Source organism: Coregonus lavaretus, assembly GCF_964263955.1.
Source record: "Coregonus lavaretus genome assembly, chromosome: 17".
Classification (NCBI taxonomy): Eukaryota; Metazoa; Chordata; class Actinopteri; order Salmoniformes; family Salmonidae; genus Coregonus; species Coregonus lavaretus.
Window position 1 is genome coordinate 10069667 of NC_140004.1, and position 15258 is coordinate 10084924.

The 15258-nt window shown below is 42.6% G+C and overlaps 1 pseudogene across 1 annotated transcript; it reads right to left on the reverse strand.

Annotated features, from left to right (window-relative positions):
- Positions 1 to 5700: 5700 nt before the first annotated feature.
- Positions 5701 to 14685, reverse strand: LOC311144226 (galactosylceramide sulfotransferase-like; annotated as a pseudogene). The gene is made up of 3 exons (XR_014615567.1): positions 14520 to 14685; positions 7183 to 7330; positions 5701 to 6928 (listed from the first exon to the last, which is right to left on the reverse strand). The product of XR_014615567.1 is annotated as a galactosylceramide sulfotransferase-like (transcript).
- Positions 14686 to 15258: the final 573 nt, after the last annotated feature.

Sequence of the window (15258 nt, forward strand, 5' to 3'; positions counted from 1 at the left end):
AAATCGCCCACGCCCCTGAAATTGTTGCTGGAAGTTGTAGTTTATACAATAGAGTTTCCCATAGTTCACAATCTATCTTAAAACCAATTAGAACAGCATTTCCCATGAAAAACAAAGAGTCTCATCCATTGGCTCTCAATGGGGAATATTTCGCCAATCACAGAAAGAAAGTGAGTTTATCTTCGCTTTATCACACAGCACGTCATCGTGTGTGGTCGCCATCTATTGGCAGGAAAGAAAACTTATTTTTCAAGTACTGTATATACAATATGTTCCTCTGGTCTATGCCTTCAGAAAGTATTCATACCCCTTGACTTATTCCACGTTTTGTTGTGTTACAGCCTGAATTCAAAATCGATTAAATATATGTTTTTCTCACCCATCTACACACAATACCTCATAATGACAAAAACATGTTTTCGACATTTTTGCAAATGTATTTAAAATTAACAGAAATATATCATTTACATAAGTATTCACACCCCTGAGTCAATACATGTTAGTATCACCTATGGCAGTGATTACTACTGTGAGTCTTTCTGGGTAAGTCTCAGAAAGACTTACCCAGAAAGTTTTGCACACCTGGATTGTACAATATTTGCACTTGTTTTATATTTTATTATTCAAGCTCTGTCAAGTTGGTTGTTGATCATTGCTAAACAGCCATTTTCGAGTCTTGCCATAGATTTTCAAGCCGATTTAAGTCAAAACTGTAACTAGGCCACTCAGAAACATTCAATGTCGTCTTGGTAAGCAACTCCACAGGAATATTTTTACTCCTGAACTTATGTATGCTTGCCATAACAAAGGGGTTTAATACTTATTGACTCAAGACATTTCAGCTTTTAATTTTTTATTAATTTGTAAACATTTCGAAAAACATAATTACACCTTGACATTATGGGGTATTGTGTGTAGGCCAGTGACACAAATCTCAATTTAATCCATTTAAAAAAAGGTATGTAACACAACAAAATGTGGGAAAAGTCCTAAGAGTGTGAATACTTTCTGAAGGCACTGTATGTTCCACACTGATTACCACTGTTCATGTACGCTCGTGGGATCACTGCTGTTCAGTTAAACTCGTGGAATCAGCCAGCTCGCGAAAAATGTATGTATGCAGAGACACTGAACTAAGTTACTGTGTAGCTACACACTCACAGACAAAATGACACACACACATTTGTGTTTACACATTATCCGTTGTTACTATCATGACTTTACTGTAAAGTGGGTGTAAAATAGAGATTATTTAATAGCTTGAAAAGAAAAGCAGAATGCTGCACATCAAGAGATCATTTTTGAAATAATAATTGGTCATTTAGCAGACGCTCTTATCCAGAGCGACTTACAGGAGCAATTAGGGTTAAGTGCCTTGCTCAAGGGCACATCGACAGATTTTTCACCTAGTGGGCTCGGGGATTAGAACCAGCGACCTTTCGGTTACTGGCACAACGCTCTTACCCACTAAGCTACCTGCATAGGGAACAACATTCTTAATAAAGCAATACAACAGACACCTTTTAAATTTTCTCTTTATTTCGAAAATACAAGAGTATCACTTTCTAAAATTGGCAGGGCTGATGGGTTAGATGCGACTATTAAGTATTCACATTTTATTGTCCTAAATTGGCCCTCAGTATGTTCATCAAAATGTGTCTTTCATAAAGGGGAATCTGACCTTGTTGTCATTCAAACCAACCAAATAGACAAATGGGGAACTGTTTCGAGTCAGTTTTCAATAGTATTCAATTTCACCATAAATAAATAGGGGGGAAATAAAAGGGACCATTTGCCCCCTAAAAACACAACACACATTTTAAAGCGGGAGAGTGACGTATGTTACAATGGTATGCTTATCTTCAGATTGCAACTGAAAACGTTGCAGTTTTCAAGCACCTATCGGGTACATTACATTTTGCTAACATGCACTGTATTTATAGAAAAATTCCACCACAAAACTATATTTTGGTATTTGTTTCATTAGTCCATTGTTGCAGTGCTTAATTTGAGCCGGATCCTGCTGGAACAGGTCCGGCACTTCTCAGTTTTGGACTGTTTCGTTCCAGAACCCATTTGCTAGGATCCGGTACATCTTGTGGCATGAAAAATTATTTTCACTGTTTGCAATGTAAAAATTAGAATAAAAGCAATCAGAGTTAATTCAACTTTGACTCCTCTGTAATTCTCCTGCCCCGTAAAAAACGTCATGTGAAAACGTGCCTGATATTCTAAGAATTGATTCGTGTTGGGCTGGCCCGGGTTTATGGTTTGCCCAACATTGTAGGCTATACCAACGCGTGGCCATTGCTGTGGTGAGAGAAATAAGCACGCCTGTATCCTTTACAGAACTAAAATGAGATTCACTTTCAATCTCCCTCTTTCTGCTCTGATAGACATGAGCCTTCAACTCTAATCTCTCCCACGTTGCACTTCATCATTTATTTCCTTATAGAATCATAGCCGCGGGAAGGTTGCTGGAGGTTCCGCAGTAACCTTGATACATTGAAATAGCCTACATTTGCCAAAGCTATAGAATTACTGCTGTCTGTTCAGGAAGAAATTAAACAATTCCGAATACTACACCAGGAGTAAGCCTATAATTTATCCACAGAGGATCAATAGCTTATTTAAAAATGTTGGCTAGGTGTGGATTGTGTGTAGCCCAATCACAAGGCATGCCTACAGTCCGGAACGCGCGGAAAATATGTTAGTGAACAAACAGCATGCAGCCAAAACAGGGATTTCGCAATATTTCAAATACAATCGCGGGAAAACACAGGTTGGAAAGCAAATGGATCCTGCTGAAAAGAGAAGACTAATCTGTATGTAGGCTACCAAATTATCAACTTCCAAATAGGCCTATTGAGCGAACAGCATCGTTTTGCAAAGTAAAACAAGAGAGATAAGCTTTTGGCAGGAGCGCATCGGCCATCACCGGTGAGTGAGCTGCGCATCATTGGGTGAGTCAGTGAAACTGCAAAGCTTTTTTAGGACTATCATTTCCTCCTCATATTGTATAATATGTGTCTCAGCACACCTAGGCCTAGGCTATTGATGGATTCAAGACAAGCAAATTTGTTATTGATCTCAGATTCTCAGTTTGTCAGTGTCAAAGTAGCCCGATCATTTGTGAGGTGTTCAAAAAATATTCAGCTAAAGTCTCCAGTAATAAAAAATTATGTAGAATTAATTGAATGAAATGTTTTAATAAAAGGCCACATTTTTCACGGACCCTAGGACCCTAGGCAAGCGCCTCAACTCTACTGCTCTATGCCAGTAGCAAAAGTGATGATAATGCTGCATGCAATTTATTATAAAGGTGATTTTGTTTAATGCATTCTGGTACATCAGAGCCCCCCAGGTCACCCCCCTCTCTTGCTCACTTTGCTCTGGTACCTACCAATTTACAAATTAAGCACTGGATTGTTGGTATAGTCCCAAAATGTTTTGCATGTCAGCAATCAAGTTTTCAAGATATACAGCTCTGGAAAAAATTAAGAGACCACTGCACATTTTTCTTAAATCAGCATCTCTACATGTATGACAGCCATTCCATTCCGGTGTCTGTTGAATTCCAACACAGGCACACCTCATTCTACTGAATTAGGTACTGATTAGGTGATCACATGAACCAAATCTTATTTAAGGAGGAAAAGTATAAAAACCATTGCTGTGGTCATCACTATCCTCTTGCAATAGGACCAGCTGGATGGCAAAAACAATGCTAATAGTACCTTAAAAGTAATATTAATCAAAAAATAACTATTGACCATGCTAAAAGAGTTGAAAAGGAAAGTTTTGAGTGAGGAAAAGAAGGGTTCAATTCTGGCTTTACTGGCAGAGGGATACAGCGAGCGTCAGGTTGCTTCCATCCTTAAAATGTAAAAGACGGCGGTTCATAAGAACAAGGTCAAGCAGCAGACATTGGGGACAACAAAGCTACAGACCGGCAGAGGGCGAAAACGACTCTCTACTGACCGGGATGACCACCAACTAATTCGAATGTCACTCAACAACCATAGGATGACATCAAGTGACCTACAAAAAGAATGGCAAACGGCAGCTGGGTTGAAGTGCACGGCGAGGACGGTTCCAAACAGGCTCCTAGGGGCAGGGCTGAAGTCGTGCAAAGCTAGAAAAAAGCCCTTCATCAATGAGAAGCAAAGAAGAGCCAGGCTGAGGTTTGCAAAAGACCATTAGGATTGGACCGTAGAGGACTGGAGTAAGGTCATCTTCTCTGATGAGTCCAATTTTCAGCTTTGCCCAACACCTGGTCGTCTAATGGTTAGACGGAGACCTGAAGAGGTCTACAAGCCACAGTGTCTCGCACCCACTGTGAAATTTGGTGGAGGATCAGTGATGATCTGGGGGTGCTTCAGCAATGCTGGAATCGGGCAGATTTGTCTTTGTGAAGGACGCATGAATCAAGCCACATACAAGGTTGTCCTGGAAGAAAACTTGCTTCCTTTTGCTCTGACATTGTTCCCCAACTGAGGATTGTTTTTTCCAGCAGGACAATGCACCATGCCACACAGCCAGGTCAATCAAGGTGTGGATGGAGGACCACCAGATCAAGACCCTGTCATGGCCAGCCCAATCTCCAGACATGAACCCCATTGAAAACTTCTGGAATGTGATCAAGAGGAAGATGGATGGTCACAAGCCATCAAACAAAGTCGAGCTGCTTGAATTTTTGCGCCAGGAGTGGCATAAAGTCACCCAACATCAATATGAAAGACTGGTGGAGAGCATGCCAAGACGCATGAAAGTTGTGATTGAAAATCAGGGTTATTCCACCAAATATTGATTTCTGAACTCTTCCTTAGTTAAAACATTAGTATTGTGTTGTTTAAAAATGAACATGAACTTATTTTCTTTGCATTATTCGAGGTCTGACAACACTGCATCTTTTTTTGTTATTTTGACCAGTTGTCATTTTCTGCAAATAAATGCTCTAAATGACAATATTTTTATTTGGAATTTGGGAAAAATGTTGTCAGTAGTTTATAGAATAAAACAAAAATGTTAATTCCACCCAAACACATACCTATAAATAGTAAAACCAGAGAAACGTATATTTTTGCAGTGGTCTCTTAATTTTTTTCCAGAGCTGTATAACTTTCAAAATACAGAAATACAGCTGGTATGATGCATTTTGCATCACATTATGCAAAACACAGCATTATATGATGCAAAATGCATCATACTAGCAGTATTTCTGAAAAGTTTTGCTGACATGCAAAACTTTTTGGGGTCTCTCTCTCTCTCTTCTCTCTCTCTCTCTCTCTCTCTCTCTCTCTCTCTCTCTCTCTCTCTCTCTCTCTCTCTCTCTCTCTCTCTCTCTCTCTCTCTCTCTCTCTCTCTCTCTCTCTCTCTCTCTCTCTCTCTCTCTCTCTCTCTCTCTCTCTCTCTCTCTCTCTCTCCTCTCTCTCTCTCTCTCTCCTCTCTCTCTCTCTCTCTCTCTCTCTCTCTCTCTCTCTCTCTCTCTCTCTCTCTCTCTCTCTCTCTCTCTCTCTCTCTCTCTCTCTCTCTCTCTCTCTCTCTCTCTCTCTCTCTCTCTCTCTCTCTCTCTCTCTCTCTCTCTCTCTCTCTCTCTCTCTTCTCTCTCTCTCTCTCTCTCTCTCTCTCTCTCTCTCTCTCTCTCTCTCTCTCTCTCTCTCTCTCTCTCTCTCTCTCTCTCTCTCTCTCTCTCTCTCTCTCTCTCTCTCTCTCTCTCTCAAAATTGGCCCCTCTCGCTCATGTCTCTCTAGTCACCCTCCAGTCACCCGCTTGTCACCAGTTGATAATGTCTCTCACATGACCCCACAGTTAGTGATCCACAGGTTGACCCCCATCTCTGTCAGGTATTGCAGCTCGGGTGTGAGCATCTTACGGCACAGCTTGAGGTGGGCCTTGTCCACGTTCTTTTTCAGGTTGTAGCCCATGATGGACTTCTCCCGATGGGCTGCCAGGGCTGCATGACTGTCTCCTGGATGCTATCTGCATCCACAGCATGCCCTCCCTCAATACAGACGGCCGCCATCTCTGCCTTCCTCCTCTGGAGCTCCGCCACGTTGTCAGCCATCCGCTGGTGCCCGTATGCCTCCACCTTCCTCCAGAAGGTTGCGTTGAAGTGTTGGTAAAGTCTCCAGTCCACGGCGTTCCACTCCAGGGCCTTGGCCCTCAACTCTGGGGTCAGTTTGGACACGGTGGAGCCCTTCCGGGCGTTGAGCTTGAAGAAGAGCAGGTCGTCCATCTCCCCAACAGAGGGCGTCCATGAGCAGGATGAGGGACTCTTCAAAGTGCTCCACCAACATGACCAGCTGGAAGCAGCCTGCGATGGCCCGAATGCCCTCCTCCACCTCGAGTCGCCCAGCCCAGAGTGTTGTCCTGCCCGAAGTCGAAGAACAGCAGATTCTTGAGGTAGAAGGAGTTGAAGCCATCAGGGTCAAAGTAGTGGCGTGGGTCACGCAGGAACTCCCCCATCTTGTCCTCGCCTGGTATTTTCCAGGTCATGGGCACCAGGCGGCCAAAGTAGTGGAAGGAGGATTCAAAGAGCTCAGCCGGGTCTCTGAGGATGGTGATGTAGGCGGTGTCTGTGGGGAGCACCTTGGCCACCTCCGGTGCATTGAAGCGCATGTGGTTGCATATGATATTGAAGCACATGCCAGGCCTGTAGTCCTTGACCTGGGAGCGTTGAAACAAGGAGGGGTAGAAGAAGTCATTACGGCTGTCTGGAAAGGCAAACTTGAGCCTGTGCTTCTCTCCGAAGCGGAAGAGGATGTTGAGGAGTGTGCTGCTGGCCGTCTTGTGGGTCTTCATGAACATAACATCCACTTTGGGAGTGCAGAGGCCCGTCTGTCCCGCGGCATGCTGGATGCCATTTGTGAATGGTGTGGTGTGGGCTTGAGCATGCCGATGGGCGCAGGAGTAAGGCACTGGCACCCTATGGAGAGCAAGCGTACACATACAACACATCAAATCACAAATATTATCTGATTTACCATTATGCAATGATGTAGAAGACCCAAAACTCATTTTGCCTCTCATAGTAGCTTATTACCATCATTCATATGGCAAATAAAGCAATCTGTATCATCTGTACATGATACTGAATGTTGTTGATGCAATATTTACTGTAAAGGATGCCCAACCATTGCACCAACTTCCCCTAGTAAAAAGTGTGTGAATGGGGCTTACTCAGGCAGGTTGAAGTGGACCTGTGGAGCAGAAAGGCAGTAGAGCAGGATCATACAGCTGGTGAGTAGGGTACCCAGGACAAGACCTTTTCCCATCGACCACCATTGCCTCCCCTGCTTGCCAACCATGGTCCCAAATTGAGGGTTATCTGAAACAAAAAGCAGTTTAAGTTATCCACAGTGTACCAAAACAACAGGCTGACAGTCCTGAAATCTTCAAAAGGTTCATCAACAATCTCTACTTTTTCATTGACATGGAATCTGTTAGTCGCTTGGATCCACTGTCTCCTGTTCCCAATTAACACAAACAGCAGCTCAATCAAATGGTTGTTTCCAATGAGCACATTGTGTGCCTTTGGTAATGAACTAGGTTTATGTTCATTTGAACACACATACTGTATCCTTCATACAATTCCTAGAAAAAGGCACAATGGCAAATTGTCCAAAGAAGATGCATGTCCCAGCACCTAATCATTAAAGCTATACTCAAGAGTTTATCATCATTTAAGTTGACATTTTGATACATAGAGAGACTTAACATTGTATAAGCCTTATTGTAAGACATTGTAAGGGCCCACACATATTTTTAACCAGTTATAAAGCATTATACCTGCATGCTTTTAAAAGTGTTACAGCTATGTCTTTACTCTGAACACGGCACAGTGGAGATACACTACAGCATGGACTGATATACCCAATGTTTCTGTGTCATCTGTTCCTTAGATTAATAATGCATGTGATAAATGTTTTGTCTGATGGAAAAGAAAACGTTCTGTGGCTGCTGATCACTCAGTGATGGAGTAGAACATGGGGCTATGTCTTCTGCTCCTTTGTCTGGGAGATCCATGAAGGGGCCGTTATAGAGGAATGTGAAGGGGCATTCTCCCTGCCCTCAGAGTCAGCCCAGGCACTGGGATATATGGGAGACATTTAAACACTAGTCCCCTTGAATCAGGGATCTTTTCATGGAGCTGTTTAACCTGAAAATGGACCTGGGTATAGATGTGTTTCGTTAGGCTGAGCACTTACTCTGCTACTGGGAAGGATGCAAACCTTTGTTGGGCAGGTGTCTGTTATTGTGTAATGTTTCATGTGGTGTATTTTATCTACCAAGTATTGTCTGAAATGGGTGCTAAGAAATAACAGTGACTTTAGAAAGTATTCATACCCCTTGACTTGTTCCACATTATGTTGTGTTACAGCCTGAATATAAAATTGATTAAATTGAGATTATTTTGTCACTGGCCTACACACAATATCCCCAATTTTTACAAATTAATTAAAAATGAAAAGCTGAAATGTCTTGAGTCAATAAGTATTCAACCCTTTACTATGGCAAGCCTAAATAAATTCAGGCGTGAAAATTTGCATAACAAGTCACATAATAAGTTGCAATAATAGTGTTTAACATGATTTTTGAATGACTAACTCATCTCTGTACCCCACACATACAATTATCTGTAAGGTCCCTCAGTTTAGCAGTGAATTTCAAACAGGGGGAGGTTTTCCAATACCTCGCAAAGAAGGGCACCTATTGGTAGATGGGGGGAAAAAGTTATTAATTACACTTTGGATGGTGTATCAATACACCCAGTCACTACAAAGATACAGACGTCCTTCCTAACTCGCTCAGAGATTTCACCATGAGGCCAATGATGACTTTAAAACAGTTACAGAGTTTAATGGCTGTGATAGGAGAAAACTGAGGATGATCAACAACATTGTAGTTACTCCACAATACTAACCTAATTGACAGAGTGAACAGAAGGAAGCCTGTACAGAAGACAAATATTCCAAAACATGCATCCTGTTTGCAACAAGGTACTAAAGTAATAAAGCAAAAAATGTGGCAAAGCAATTACCTTTTCGTCCTGAATACAAAGTGTTATGTTTAGGGCAAATCCAATGCAGCACATTACTGAGTACCACTCTCCATATTTTCAAGCATAGTGGTGGCTGCATCATGTTATGGGTATGCTTGTAATCATTAAGGACTGGGGAGTTTTTCAGGATAATAATGGGCAAATGTTACAAAATCTCTAGACTTACCCAGAAATACACACCTGTAATCGCTGTCAAAGGTGATTCTAACATGTCAGGGGGTTGAGTACTTATCTAATCAAGATATTGATATTTTGTGTAGATGGTTGACAATAAATTACAATTAAATCAATTTTAATCCCACTTTGTAACACATTATTTTTTTTGAAAAAGTCAACGGTTGTGAATACTTTCTGAAGGCACTGTATGCCTACAATACCATTCAAATGGAATTGTATGGTGAAGGGCAATGGTAAAAGTCACTCTCTCCACATATCGTATAAGCAGTAATGTATCCATTATCTTCAGTCACAAAAGCACATATTGACAAACTGTGCATGGCAACATTCAGGGCAATGAACCCAAAATAGAGACATTCAGGAAAACATTCAATGTGAGGGCTAAATTGCTATGCACACCATCACAGTCATTGGCAATGCCCAAATAACTCATGTCTGAATGAAACCTGTTATGGAATAAGTTAGGTAGGTTAGGTCTGAGGAGCATGATTACACACTAGCACTACCACTTCCACACTCCATCCCCAGGGGGCAGCAGCAACCGGGTCCAGCTGCTGTGCCAAGCCTTGATAAAGTGTGCAGGGGTTTAGTCTAACCTTGAGAGAGAGGTGGCCATAGAGCCTCTCGGCATGACAGTTTTTGTTTTGTTTTAGTTAACCTCTTTAGTTTTGGACCAGTCTTTTGGAGTTTCCGTTTTGTAAATATGTATTTTGGCCATCCTTTTGAACAACGAACAATAATCCGCTTGGGCTGGCCAACCCATGGGAGTCAGGTCAGGACAGAGCTGGCCCTGGATCCCGGTAAGTTTACTTTCTCCTAGGCACATGTACATACACTACACCCCTTCAAATTAGTGGATTCGGCTATTTCAGCCACACCCGTTGCTGACAGGTGTATAGAATCGAGCACACAGACATGCAATCTCCATAGACAAACATTGGCAGTAGAATGGCCTTACTGACTTTCAACGTGGCACCGTCAAACAACTCAGTTCGTCATATTTCTGTCCTTCTAGAGCTGCCCCGGTCAACTGTAAGTTGTGAAGTGGAAATGTCTAGGAGCAACAACGGCTCAGCCGCGAAGTGGTAGGCCACACAAGCTCACAGAACGGGACCGCCGAGTGCTGAAGCGCGTAGCGTGTTTAAATTGTCTGTCCTCGGTTGCAAAACGAATTACCGAGTTCCAAACTGCCTCTGGAAGCAACGTCAGCACAATAACTGTTCATCAGGAGTTTCATTAAATGGGTTTCCATGGCCGAGCAGCCGTACACAAGCCTAAGATCACCATGCGCAATGCCAAGCGTCGACTGGAGTGGTGTAAAGCTCGCCGCCATTGGACTCTTGAGCAGTGGAAACGCGTTCCCTGGAGTGATGAATCACGCTTCACCATCTGGCAGTCCGACGGACAAATCTGGGTTTGACGGATGCCAAGAGAACGCTACCTGCCCAAATCCATAGTGCCAACTGTAAAGTTTGGTGGAGGAGGAATAATGGTCTGGGGCTGTTTTTCATGGTTCGGGCTAGCCCCCTTAGTTCCAGTGAAGGGAAATCTTAACTTGATTGGAGTCCACCTGTGGTCAATTCAATTGATTGTACATGATTTGGAAAGGCACACACCTGTCTATATAAGGTCCCACAGTTGACAGTACATGTCAGAGCAAAAACCAAGCCATGAGATCGAAAGAATTGTCCGCAGAGCTCCGAGACAGGATTGTGTCGAGGCACAGATCTGGGGAATGGTACCCAAATATTTCTGCAGCATTGAAGGTCCCCAAGAACACAGTGGCCTCTGTCATTCTTAAATGGAAGAAGTTTGGAACCACCAAGACTCTTCCTAGAGCTGGCCGCCCGGCAAAACTGAGCAAATGGGGGAGAAGGGCCTTGGTCAGGGAGGTGACTTTTACTCTGACAGAGCTCCAGAGTTCCTCTGTGGACATGGGAGAACCTTCCAGAAGGACAACCATATCTGCAGCACTCCACCAATCAGGCCTTTATGCTAGAGTGGCCAGACGGAAGCCACTCCTCAGTAAAAGGCACATGACAGCCTGCTTGGAGTTTGCCAAAAGGCACCTAAAGGAATCTGACCATGAGGAACAAGATTCTCTGGTCGTATGAAACCAAGATTGAACTCTTTGTCCAGAATGCCAAGCGTCACGTCTGGAGGAAACCTGGCACAATCTCTACAGTGAAGCATGGTGGTGGTAGCATTATGCTGTGGGGATGTTTTTCAATGGCAGGGACTAGGAGACTAGTCAGGATCGAGGGAAAGATGAACGGAGTAAAGTACAGCGAGATGAAAACATGCTCCAGAGTGCTCAGGACCTCAGACTGGGGTGAAGGCAATGGTGGAAAAAGTACCCAATAGTCTTACTTGAGTAAAGGTAAAGATACTTTAATAGAAAATGTCTCAAGTAAAAGTGAAAGTCACCCAGTAAAATACTACTTGAGTAAAAGTCTAAAAGTATTTGGTTTTAAATATACTTAAGTATCAAAAGTAAATGTAATTGCTAAAATATACTTAAAAGTATCAAAAGTAAAAGTAAAAGTATAAATACACTGCTCAAAAAACACTAAAATAACACATCCTAGATCTGAATGAATGAAATAATCTTATTAAATACTTTTTTCTTTACATAGTTGAATGTGCTGACAACAAAATCACACAAAAATTATCAATGGAAATCAAATTTATCAACCCATGGAGGTCTGGATTTGGAGTCACAAAATTAAAGTGGAAAACCACACTACAGTCTGATCCAACTTTGATGTAATGTCCTTAAAACAAGTCAAAATGAGGCTCAGTAGTGTGTGTGGCCTCCACGTGCCTGTATACATTTACATTTTACATTTTAGTCATTTAGCAGACGCTCTTATCCAGAGCGACTTACAGGAGCAATTAGGGTTAAGTGCCTTGCTCAAGGGCACATTTACGTCATTTAGCAGACGCTCTTATCCAGAGCGACTCACAAATTGGTGCGTTCACCCTATAGCCAGTGGGATAACCACTTTACAATTTTTGGGGGGGGGGGGGTAGAAGGATTGCTTTATCCTATCCCAGGTATTCCTTAAAGAGGTGGGGTTTCAAATGTCTCCGGAAGGTGGTGAGTGACTCCGCTGTCCTGGCGTCGTGAGGGAGCTTGTTCCACCATTGGGGTGCCAGAGCAGCGAACTGTCACGTGCTCAGTGTGAACCTGCTTTCATCTGTGAAGAACACAGGGCGCCAGTGGCGAATTTGCCAATCTTGGTGTTCTCTGGCAAATGCCAAACGTCCTGCACGGTGTTGGGCTGTAAGCACAACCCCCACCTGTGGACGTCGGGCCCTCATACCACCCTCATGGAGTCTGTTTCTGACCGTTTGAGCAGACACATGCACATTTGTGGCCTGCTGGAGGTCATTTTGCAGGGCTCTGGCAGTGCTCCTCCTGCTCCTCCTTGCACAAAGGCGGAGGTAGTAGTCCTGCTGCTGGGTTGTTGCCATCCTACGGCATCCTCCACGTCTCCTGATGTACTGGCCTGTCTCCTGGTAGCGCCTCCATGATCTAGACACTACGCTGACAGACACAGCAAACCTTCTTGCCACAGCTCGCATTGATGTGCCATCCTGGATGAGCTGCACTACCTGAGCCACTTGTGTGGGTTGTAGACTCCATCTCATGCTACCACTAGAGTGAAAGCACTGCCAGCATTCAAAAGTGACCAAAACATCAGCCAGGAAGCATAGGAACTGAGAAGTGGTCTGTGGTCACCACCTGCAAAACCAGTCCTTTATTGGGGGTGTCTTGCTAATTGCCTATAATTTCCACCTGTTGTCTATTCCATTTGCACAACAGCATGTGAAATGTATTGTCAATCAGTGTTGCTTCCTAAGTGGACAGTTTGATTTCACAGAAGTGTGATTGACTTGAGTTACATTGTGTTGTTTAAGTGTTCCCTTAATTTTTTTGAGCAGTGTAATTTAAAATGCCTTATATTAAGCAAACGATTTTCATTTTTATTTTATTTACGGATAGCCAAGGGCACACTCCAACACTCAGACATTATTTACAAACGAACCATGTGTGTTTAGTGAGTCCGCCAGATTAGAGGCAGTAGGGATGACCAAGGATGTTGTCTTGATAAGTGTGTGAATTGGACCATTTTCCTGTCCTGCTAAGCATTCAAAATGTAACGAGTACTTTTGGGTGTCAGGGAAAATGTATGGAGTAAAAAGTACATTATTTTCTTTAGGAATGGTAGTGAGGTAAAATTAAAAGTTGTAAAAAATATAAATAGTAAAGAAAAGTAAAGATACCCCAAAAAACTACTTAAGTAGTACTTTACACCACTGCCATTCACCACTGTTTGGAGACTGGAAATACATGTATGTTGTTAGTGGATGAACGTGCGCGTGAAGCCTAGTAAAGGAGCCCTTTGAAATGATTGTTTGACAAGTGCTTGCACACATAGGAGGTCCCATACCAGGAAGAAATTAATTCAACTTTCACCCCTGAGCACTTCAGAATTAAATGAGACAATTAGTAAACAATGTGACTTTTGACACACGTAAATCAAATGTTATTTGCATGTTCTCCAATGTTAACATTGTTGTTGGTGGCCCAGTCTTTGAGGGTATTCACAATCACAAAGTAACATGACAACATAACAAAAAACAGAGACACAGTATTTGTATAGCAATCAGGGCAAATACTGTACATAGCAGCATCTAAGGTACATCAGGAACACTGAGTGACACTGAGGATTGAGTGACAAGTTCCATTTCATTTTGGTACTAGTGAACGTAAATTGGGCATAGGTGTAGGCTTACTGGTATTGTTCAGTATAAGCAAATAAGCCCCAAAAGAATCCTACCACTCCTGTTCCCCAAAGAAGTGTCGCTAACTACAATTGATGTTGTTCAATGAGAAAACTGAAATTTGGCCAAGGCAGAGATGAATGGCTGAGATGTGCACGGACAGCAGTGGATGCATAAACTCTGACCTAATGACAATTTCCAAATGTCATTAACTAGAAATGTCTCAAGTAAAAGTGAAAGTCACCCAGTAAAATACTACTTGAGTAAAAGTCTAAAAGTATTTGTTTTTAAATATACTTAAGTATCAAAAGTAAATGTAATTGCTAAAATATACTTAAGTATCAAAAGTATAAATCATTTAAAATTCCCTATATTAAGCAAACCAGACAGCACGATTTTCATTTTTATTTTATATACGGATAGCCAGGGGCACACTCCAACACTAAGACATAATTTACAAATTCTCTTTGTGAAAAATAACACTTACCCTTTTGTGCATAAATCCAGCAACTGCAGTTAGATGAAAAATGTCACTGAAGTTGAAACCTAGGACAGTTGTTTCTCCTCAGAGTGCATAGCAGTGAGTCTCAGAAGAGCCGTCTGGTCCACAAACCCACCACATGGTCCAGTACTTTCCTTATCATTACAAATGACAGCCCAACACTCCAAAGCCCATTCACCTGGCAGGTGCTCTCTCTCTCTCTGTATATTATGCACACCTGATGTCTCTGGCCACCTCCTCCTCTACTTTGAACTCTCAAAGTGATCAGGCTCCCTGTCAGGGGACTTGCTCTTGTCAGTGTGTGAAAGAGAGAGAGGCACAGAGAGAGAGAAAGAGAGAGGGAGAGAGAACAGAGAGCTGGTAGTCCCATCCACCAAACTACCAGGTGTGAAACAGGGAAGGGACTCAGGGGGTATGCTAATTTGGTATAGAGCAGACCTAACTCACTCTATTAAATTAATCAAAACAGGAACATTTTACATTTGGTTAGAAATTCAAAAGGAAATTATCTCAACTGAGAAAAATGTCCTCCTGTGTGCTACCTATATCCCCCCACTAGAATCCCCATACTTTAATGAAGACAGTTTCTCCATCCTGGAAGGAGAAATCAATCATTTCCAGACCCAGGGACATGTACTAGTCTGTGGCGACCTAAATGCCAGAACTGGACAATAACCTGACACCCTCAGCACACAGGGGGACAAACACCTACCTGGAGGTGACA